This window comes from Mustela nigripes, chromosome 15 (assembly GCF_022355385.1).
Source record: "Mustela nigripes isolate SB6536 chromosome 15, MUSNIG.SB6536, whole genome shotgun sequence".
NCBI lineage: Eukaryota > Metazoa > Chordata > Mammalia > Carnivora > Mustelidae > Mustela > Mustela nigripes.
This window is the reverse complement of record NC_081571.1, coordinates 28,907,343-28,917,215: the sequence shown is the minus strand read 5'-3', so window position 1 is coordinate 28,917,215 and position 9,873 is coordinate 28,907,343. Positions and strand designations below refer to the sequence as shown.

Here is a 9,873-nt window from a genome sequence, read left to right as displayed (position 1 = left end):
TCTCGTTCTCTCTGCCCCACTTCTCTGTCTCTCTGGGGATGCTTATCATCTTGGGGTTGTCAACAAATCATCCCTTCCCTTCACACCCCACCGCTGAGCTGTTGCCAGCTTCTGATTATGCCTCCTTCCCTTCCCTCCGCGCGCCACTCTCTCTGCCTCCCTTGAATCCATTAACCCCAATCAGGACATTAACAAGCACAGGTTATGGAAAATTACTCCGGCTTCTGATAACTGTCAGGTTCACCATTTCCACCTCCACTCAATGAACACATTGGATGCTTACAAAATTTCCTGCCTTCTTCACTCCCCCACTTCCAATTTGTCTGTATTAGAGCTTAGAATGGAAAACAGCATTAGACCAGGAAGCACCCGAGGCAAGAAATAAATGGTGGGGGTTACTGTCTATGCCAGATAGACTCGCTAAAATTTATACACAATGAGAAGGTCAGGGCAGAAGGTGATGCACCCAGACTCCCGCAGATGTCAGCCAACATAGCCAAGACATATTGGGGATGGGGGTACAGGCCGGGGGGGCAGAGCTCCCCAGGTCCACTCTCAAATGCTGCCAGATCTGGACAAATTCCTTATAAAGCCTCCATTTTCCACATGCAATTCTGTAACTTTGCTTTTCAGCTTTCCAGTGGAAATCCTAAGGCAGGTGATATTCCTCAATCTAACCTGGGCTTCTCTTAAACATCAGACACACCCCAAGGGCCCACAGTTTCCATTTTAAAATCAGAGCACGGGGTTATGAGGCAGCCAGCCAAAGAGCATGGGCCCCGGAGAAAACCTGCTATTCCCCACGGCCACTCCAAACCCTTCTTTTTGGAACTTCCCCATGGAAAGTCTGGAGAGAAGCAAGAGGTGCCCAGAACCAGCGTGAGCTGCTGTCCTGAACACTTACCCATGTTTTGGCCATTTGTGACAATAACCAATCCTCTCTCCTCCATATCTAATGAGGAGAAAATTAGGGGGGAAAAAATGTAATGCATTATAAAGAATTTGGACTTGCCCAGAAAGACTGGCCCTTTGCCCTCAGCCTCTTAGAAGTCATCTATGTCACACCTGCTTGGAGTATCTTTCCTTAGGACAGGTGTTGGATACACCTGATAGTTTTAGGAGGGAACTAACCATGTCAGAAAGATCATGTGACTTAGGGTCAGGGCTCTGGGTCACTTGTTATCAGTCAACCTAGAGACTAAGTTCAACCATGTGGGTGATCAATCAATCATGCCTACATAATAAAGCCCTAATAAAAACTAAGATGAGCTTCTCTGGTTGGCAATGCATATTGTCCCACACCAATAAGGGGAAGGTAAAGCAACCTGATTCCCTGGAGAGAGAAGACAATGGAAGCTTGGCATTTGGAACATTCCCAGACTCTGCCCTCCGCGTCTCTTCCTTTGAATGATTTCCTTCTGTGTCCTTACTCTGTAGTAAACCATAACCACGAGTACTACAGGTTTCAGTGGGTTCTGTGGATCCTTCCAGCACAGCATCAAACCTAACGGTGGTTTTGGCAAGCCCCCCAAACTTGCAACTGGTGTCCAAAGTGAGGGCAATTATGGGCACCATGGCTTCAAACTTTGCAGTCTGACTAACTTCAGGCAAATGGGCTGAAAGAAAGCCAAGTATGATGTGATCTAGGTTAACTCAAAAAGAAACTTTCTTTTATGACAAAGTGGCCATATTCTGAAAATGAGGTTATAAGCTATCTTGAGCGAGCAGTCAAAATGTTCTCTTCTTCCTACAAAAGTGTTGTTAGCACTGACCACGAGCAGAGGGCCAGGCCAGAAGATTCTCGAAGGCCCTCCAATCCAGGGAGTCACCCTGGGATGGAGCTCTCTCCATACTTAACCCTCCAGAGGTTTCCTGTCCCACTGAGAATGAAATCCAAGCTTTTTATCTGATATGTGAGTGTGAGTGTGTGTGTTCCCCCAACTAAACCGTCAATCTAGATCAGTGGGGGCACATAATAAGCTCACTATAAATGGTGGCTGAATAAATGAATGCCTCAAATAAAGGGAACATAAAAATGTTTGTTTTGCCAGCAAGATTTTACTTCTGGTTTACTTTTTCATTATTTTTTTTAATTGAGATACAACCCACATACCATAAAATTCAGTCTTTCACAGTGGAGAAGTTTTTCGGACATTCACAGAATGGTGTGACCATCACTACTCTTTAGTTTATCTGACTTACTTCTGAATCCCTGTTCCCCCTTCCTCTCCACCATGGGATTCTGATGAGGGCTGCCAACCACAATACCCCACTTGCATCAACCATCAGGAGGGTGCGGGGCCCTGGTGAGGCCGAATTCATCCCTAACATTTTCCAATAGAAACTGAGAAAGGCCTTCCGTTTCAGTGGGGGAAGCTTGCAGAATGAACATGGAGCTGGCAGGGCCCAGATCCCTTGCCATGTGGAAGCAGCTGGCCCGTGAGAGATGAGAAGAAATCTAACAGAGAGAGAGAGAAAAAACACTGGTTCTGGTTGTTCTTGAGGCCAGTCACACTATCCCGCTTCCCACAGTTCAGTTACATAAGACACTGATTCCCTCGGGCCCTAACTAGTTGCAGTAACTTTCTATAACTCAGAGCCTAAGGTGTTCCTCAGGATAATACAGTCCTTGTCCGGCTCACACCTTCCCTCAGCACACATTTGTGAAGTATTTACTGTGTGCAGGGCGCTGGCCTTGTAACACATAATTTAGGGGCACCACAGCAGGTATGGGGAAGGCCGTGAGAGAGAAACGTGCAGAGCCAAGCATGTCCCCTGTCAGTGGGGCAAGGCAGACCTTTGGAGGAAATGCCCTTTAAGATGAGACCTGAAGTTAGAGAAGAATAACTATCGGAAGGCAAGTATGCCAGATACTAAGGGGAATCAGAAGACATCCCTGGGGCAGGAAAGTAAGGGAAGCTCCGAGAAGGACATGACATCTGAAGTAAGCCTAAAAGGATGGGTAAGACGCAGATATTTAGAGAAAGGACACAAGAGCATTTCACAGAGGAAATACAGAGTAAGACGGATGCAGGACCCAGTGAGAAATTAACGGAATCTGTGATGCACGGAGGGAAGAGGTAGGAATTAGGCTGCAGAGGTGGGCTGGGAGCTCACAGCAGGCAAAGCCCTGCGGGTGTCGGGTGTAGGCGCAGGGCAGCAAGAGCTCAGCTTCGAGCTGTGACAAGTGGAAAGAATGTGAGATGAAAGAGGTGGGTGAGTTGGGGACAGAGAAACTCGTTTGGCGCCTCTTCCCACAGTTCATGGAGCAAGATGATCTGACCCAGCAGCAGGGGAAATAAATGTCAACATACATGGGCACCACTGAAAAGGTAGAAATGATCAGATTTAATGTTGTGCTAGAAGGTAGAAGAGAAAGAGGAACCAAATGTGGTAATAATGGTAATGCTCCGGCTAATGGTAAGGGCCACCAGGGGCCACTGGTGCCGCCCAGGGCCAAGCCCTTTGCGTGGACTTTCTGATCTCATCTCCACAACGCCATAAAGCAGGTCCTAGTATTACCCCCATTCTAGAGTCCAGAAACTGAGGGACGGATGAAGTAATTTGCATCGACACCACCTGAATGACACTTTAAGGAGTTAAGCAGAGCCTTGGGAAAGGACAAGGTCATTTTTGCACAGACTGAGTGTAAGTTGCCCGTCTAGGGGAAGTCCGGCCTTGAACTTTGCTTTGACGTGTCCTTGCCACACGTCAATAGCCATCTTCCTGAGTATACATCAAAGGGCAAGATCCCAGGGTTTCTTCAATCGAGATACATTATTGTGACAACCCCCACATCCCTGCCCCATCCACTGTACCTGTCACTCTGTGACAGAAGGAAATTAGATTTACCTGCTAAGCTTTGTTTTTCACAAAGCTATGTGCGATGATTACCCAGGACCCCGTGGTCTTCTAGGTGTTTGCAAATTGATTTTCTGATTATTTGTTCCAGTGATTTTCCAGGTATCCAGTGTTTTTCCAAGTTGCTCAGCTTTACAATGGGGGTGAGTTCAATTGTGTATTTCCCTTCCCTTTCCTGTATTACTATGAAGATTTAATGTTATGATAAATTATTTAAGATCTCTTTTGCATGCAGCATATATCTCTGAGGGAACATACATACAAATCTCTAGGACTATAAATACACACGTGGACAGGCACACCGTAATCTTAATGCACACTCTCGCAGACCTTATGACCCTGTGCAAAAACGGGAGTACAGCGAGAACCTGCGACTAGCTCAAATACCCGAAATAAAGATCCTCAATGTCTAGAAACATTTATAGGGCAAATTAAAAAAAAAAAAAAAAAGCCACATTTGTTATGACTATGTTCATGAAGCTATTCTATGTACACTGACCAAAAGCCAGATACAATAAAACTTTAAAATTCATCTTTTCTGCACCCAACCCCCTTTCCTATAGCCAGGATTTGGAGAGAGTGGTGTCTGGACAGGACACTATGCAGAGACTCCGTTTCTTATGGGTAAATCTAAAGCCCAATACCAAGGAATCAGAGGAATAAAATCCCAGACCCATTGTTCCATACTAAAACGACCAGCTCAATGAAATAATGGCTAAGGACCTCTGTAGCTCAAATAGTCACTAAATCTAAAGACTGATTATGAGAATGATTAATGAAAATCATGGCAAAATGCTTTGCAAAAACGCAAGGCTATAAAAAGTGCCAAATGTAACTCAACCATTTCCCCACAAAGTTAAACTCTTTTGCTTTATTAAACACGTCTTTAGAAGTATGTACTATGCTCTGAGCTTCAATTGTCATAGGCATCTAAAGAAAGCTTTTGTCAAATCTGTGAGCCCCAAAATCTATTTTATGAAAATGAATTATTCATAGGCTGAGTACATTTGACAGCCTTCATGTGAATAGAACTCACCTGCTAGATCAAAGCAAATTTTGAACCAAATAAACAAAAAATCACAACTTCTCACTGGCAGCCCTCTCCATAAGCAATCCTCCCTCCCCTTACCGGTTTAGACCCAGGAGCTGAGAGGACTGACTGCATTATCCTTTGTTTCCCTAAACTCTAAATAAACCTGCAGTAGTCCCTTTATTAAATTCCCTACTAAGAATCTGTCATCAGTTTCCTTCTGGGCCCCTGGCTGATAGAGACATAATAACATTACCTAATAACAAAATAAGGATTGAATAGAAAAGGGCACGCTAAAGCATTTAGCCTGGTTCATATCAAGTGCTCAATAAATATTACCTATTATGATGACAACTGGGCTTTTTATTTTCCCATCAGTTCTGTCCTACTTGATTCCATAAATGCCGATTATCAGCTGATGATAAATTTTTCCTCCAAGCCCTTTATTAGGAATTTTGAATAAATGAACATTTCGCCTAGTAATAGTCTCATGAAGGAGGACATTTGCTTTTGTGTCCCTTAGAATCCCAAAAGACTTTTAAAGGCGAGCAAATTTCTAAGTCACATGGACACCAAGTCTTTTTCACAGTCATTTCTCAGTGTTGGTGGCAGTCTGCGAACAACCGGGGAAGCTTCCAAAAATTCAGTACCAGTGGGAAAGGAGTGTGGCTTCTGCAGGCCTTGAGGATTTTCCTAATGGCAAATGTTTGGAGTGGTAAGCAAGCTAAGCCAGCCGAGGAAAACACTTCTTTGGGTAACAGTTGGAAGCGGTCTTGTGACACATCGATACTAAGATTCCTAATTCCAGTTCAGCATAGCATGAGTTCCAGAAGTTTAAAAAACAGAATGTGTCAAATAAATGTTAGGGCTGGAGAAGGAAGTGGTGTTTTTTGGTTTTTTGGTTGGGTGTTTTTTTTTTTTTCTTCTTCTTCTTCTTTCCATTTCCTCGCTCCATAATTGCAATAACCTAAGTTTCCCTTTCCCTCCCTCCCTCTCCCCACGCAACCAGTTCAGTGAGCTCTTCGGATGGTGAACGCCATAGGCCCAACGCTGAGCTCCTCAGCCCTTAATAACACATCTTTTCTGGCAATCTTGCTGTCCTCAGTAGAATGGCTTTAGGCAACTTAAAAGTCTTATAATGCCCCCCCACACACACACCCCGTGCGTCTTTTCTTTTTCTTTCAAAGAAGAGCACTTTTTGGTCATCTGCTCCATGTCCACAGAACAAGGGGCAATTACATCAGTAGTACCTGCTGGAACGTGTATTTTAGCACGAGACCCATCTTCTTCACTCGGATTTAAATCCCCCATTTCAAAAGCTAACTTCCTCACCGTCGCAGCTACTGCCTTGCCGCCCGCTTCCGCCGGCGTCGCCGGGTTTGGGGAGGGAGGCCCTGATTCCCTTCAGGCCCCAACTTCCCTGCTGCTCTGAAATTGGGTTATAGGTTTTTCTAAAAACACCAGCCTTCTGCTGGTTGAGGAAGGCCTAAATTGGTTTCTTTTTTTCCTAAAACGTTAGGCGTTCCCACACCGGGAGTCGAACCCGGGCCGCCTGGGTGAAAACCAGGAATCCTAACCGCTAGACCATGTGGGAGACGACGAGCGTAGCTGCAAGTCTAGGTAAATTGAGTCGTTCCCAGCGGCTTCCGCCCGCCGCTTCCCGAGACCTCCGGCTTCAGGCTTGCTTCTGCGCCTGCGGGGATCTTGAGACGCCCTTAACCCCTTGTGGCCCCGCTCTACTCCGCTCCCGGCCGAGGGCGGCGGAATCTTCCCACCCTCGCGTCCTTTGTGATCTCGTGCAGTCCCCTGGTTCTAGATGCCGCGTCTACACCCGAGTAGACCCTCGCCTGGATGAGTCATTGTTCCTCATTCCGCACAGGAAACCCCTCAGAACGCGACAGGACTGGAGTTTGAGGGTTAGACTCGGGAATGAGAAACCTGGGCCGCGCGGAGTCGTCACACCGCCCCAGCGAAGGCCAGACTGGAGCCGGTGTCCCGGCCGCCGAGCAACCGCCTCGGCCGCCGAGCAGCCGCGCGGAGCCTCCACCCCGGGACGCGCTGCGCGCCCGCGGGCCGCCCCCGGGGTCCCGCTGTGCCCCGGCCCGGCCCGGGAAAGTTGCTCTTTCCTCTCCAGAAGCGATAACGAGGGCTGCCTGGAAGCCCGCAGCGTTTCGGGATCTGTTGACCCAACGGCAAAAGGCAGGATCTGTGTCACCACCGAAAGCAGGCGACGGTGGTTTGTAAAAGAAGCTTATGAACCTGGAGGAAGCCCCCCTCCCGCAGGCAGTCGTGGTGGATGGGAATTCGTTGTGGTTTCCGAACCTATCTGGGGCTGAAGGAGCATTTCACTGGGAGCAGTGTACGCGTTAGCCATCTACTGTTTGCATTAGGCGAGTCCAAAGAGTCAGTTATTCGGGATAACTGGGGTGGGAGAGCTACGGTTCTGGGGTCCTCGTTGTGGCTTAGGCCACACAGAAGCTGTTTTTGCCAGCGGCGGACACTTGGGGGCCCACTGAAAAGCCCACTCCCCCCCACCTGCCAAAGGAACTTTGCAGGTCCCGGCTCTCTCCCCGAACTAACTGAGGCTCTCTAAGGCTTTAGTTGTGACATTCAGCGGCAAGGGGGAGGGGCAACGAGAGACCCGAAATAGGAACTCTTCCGCCTGGCACTTACGAGCATAGATGAAGCTCCCTCACAGGGAGTGAACATAACCCAACATCTCTGGAACTGCATGAAGTGCCGACGAGAAACTAGAACCCACTGCCTGCAGACCTACTGTGGGTATTACACACAAAGAGGTCTGCTCACTTAATCCTCACATTGGACTTATGAGATGGGTCTTATCCCAGTCTCTGGTGGTTCTTCCTGTACTATCTTGACATCTTTGAACAGTTTCGTTGGTTTTTTAATCAGTGAGATAGTTGTCTTCTTTTGGGGACGTCTGGGAACACTAAAGAAAATCTCCAAAGCAAACCTCATCAATTACAGAATAGTTTACATCCTGTGGTTCTCAGTTAAGGACCGTGATTTCTCATGTAACTTTCAGTTGTGTGTTCACATTTGACAGTAATCTTTTTAAAAAGCGTCCTGCAAGTTTTTAAGATAAAAGTTCCCTAGGTGGGGCACTTGTGTGACTTCTGTTCAGCGGGGAGTCTGCTTCTCCCTCTGCCTCTCGCCTCTACTCATGCATTCTCACTGTCTCTCAAATAAGTAAATGAAATCTTTAAACAAACAGAAAGTACCCAATGTAACCCATACATCAAACAGGCACCATCTTTAGGATATAACCAAATACGATTATATCTTTGTCTCTTACTCTCCCTAAACTGAAATCTGCTCAGTTTTTCCCCCTGCCACTGGGTGGAAACTTGGACAGAAATGGGAAGCCCTATGGGCGCTTTAAATAATAAAGCGCAGGGCAGAACCATATGCTTTTCAGCAACTCAGTCTTCATTTTTAGATAGTTCTGCCCCTCCATGCCAGCTTGAGTGTGATATCAGGCTAGGAACACTGGGTGTGAGCTGGCTCAGACTCCCATCGGGCTCACAGTCTGTGCTCAGTGACATCACGTGGGTAACCTGTGGCCTGGAATGGCCATGCTGGGAGTATTATACCACAGGGAAGAGGCAAATGCTGCAAGGCAGGGCTTCCTCCCTCTGGACTTGGTGTGCTGCTTAAAAAACAGTGGTGCACTGCTTCAATATTTACCCACACAACACCCAGCCAAGGTTTACTGTCCAGGGAACAGGGTGTGATCCCTTACTTCACTTTGACCTTCTTCCTTTAGAGACTCCAAGGCCCTCCAAGATTGGAGTGTAGGGAGGGCAACAGAATGGGGAAGTGAGTTTCTACTGGACTGGTATGACTTTAAAAGTTGGCTTCCAAAAAAAAAAAAAAAAAGGTTGGCTTCCTGCTTTCTGGGCCTGAGAGTGTTCTAGAGCTGACCCTCTTTCTCAGTGCTTATCCAAGGCTTCACCCGAGGCTTCACGGTTAGGGTTTTTAAACAGCGTCTCCCAGGAGGCCAGCTGAGCTCTCCCATTGTGGGTCTTCACCAGTGGTACCGGGATCACCAGGGGCAGAGTGTAACTGTAGATTCCCAACCCCACCTGGAACTTCCACCTGAGAACTTCTAGGAGCGGGGCCCTCAGAGACTGAATTTTAACAAGCACTCCCTCCTGCGATGATTCTCATGCCACTAGAGTTTGAGAAACACTCAACGACAGAACTGTGAGTTCCCTAAAAGTTTAAGTCTGTAAAAAGACCATGATCCACTGTCCATCATTTCCTTTTCCTGCTCAAAATACCTGAAAAAAGGACCCCAGGATGGCTCAGTTGGTTAAGCCGCTGCCTTCAGCTCAGGTCGTGATCCCAGGGTCAGCGAATCGAGTCCCACGTGGGGCTCCTTGCTCAGCCGGAAGCCTGCTTTTCTCTCTGCCTCTGCCTGCCACTCTGCATGCGTGTGTGCGCTCGCTCGCTCTCTCTCTCTCTCTGACAAATAAATAAATAAAATCTTAAAAAAAAAAAAAAGGCTTGTAGTTGCCTACTGAATATATGAAAGGTGAAATGAAGTCAGGTGAGGAAAGGTGAAGAAAGGGTCACTTGTGTCACGGGATTTTAAAACCGAGCCTGGAGTCATTAAGGAGATGGGCCGTATGCACGTCCTCATTGGTGGAACAGCACGCCTTTGAACTGGGCCAAACTGCAAATAACTCCAGGGGCTGAGCCCCAATGCCTGCAACTTGCCACCATAAGAGATTTTGCTTAGTGATAGACTCAGCAACCACATATACCCTGCCAAGACTAGCTTTCCGCCATCAACCCCAATCAAAAATTCTTTATAAGCAATGCATGTGAGCATTCTGTTTTTGCTTTAAAAATCCCCGACTTTTGCTCCCTAGTGTCCCTAGACACGATTTGGGTTGCCTGTGTAAGCCGAATTGCAATTCTTTGATCCCAAATAAAACACTCTTGCTTAATTATTG

At 47.1% G+C, this 9,873-nt stretch overlaps 1 non-coding gene across 1 annotated transcript; it reads right to left on the bottom strand.

The window, feature by feature from the left end:
* Positions 1–6,413: 6,413 nt before the first annotated feature.
* Positions 6,414–6,485, bottom strand: TRNAE-UUC (transfer RNA glutamic acid (anticodon UUC)). Its single transcript has one exon. It is a non-coding gene; the product is annotated as a tRNA-Glu (tRNA).
* Positions 6,486–9,873: the final 3,388 nt, after the last annotated feature.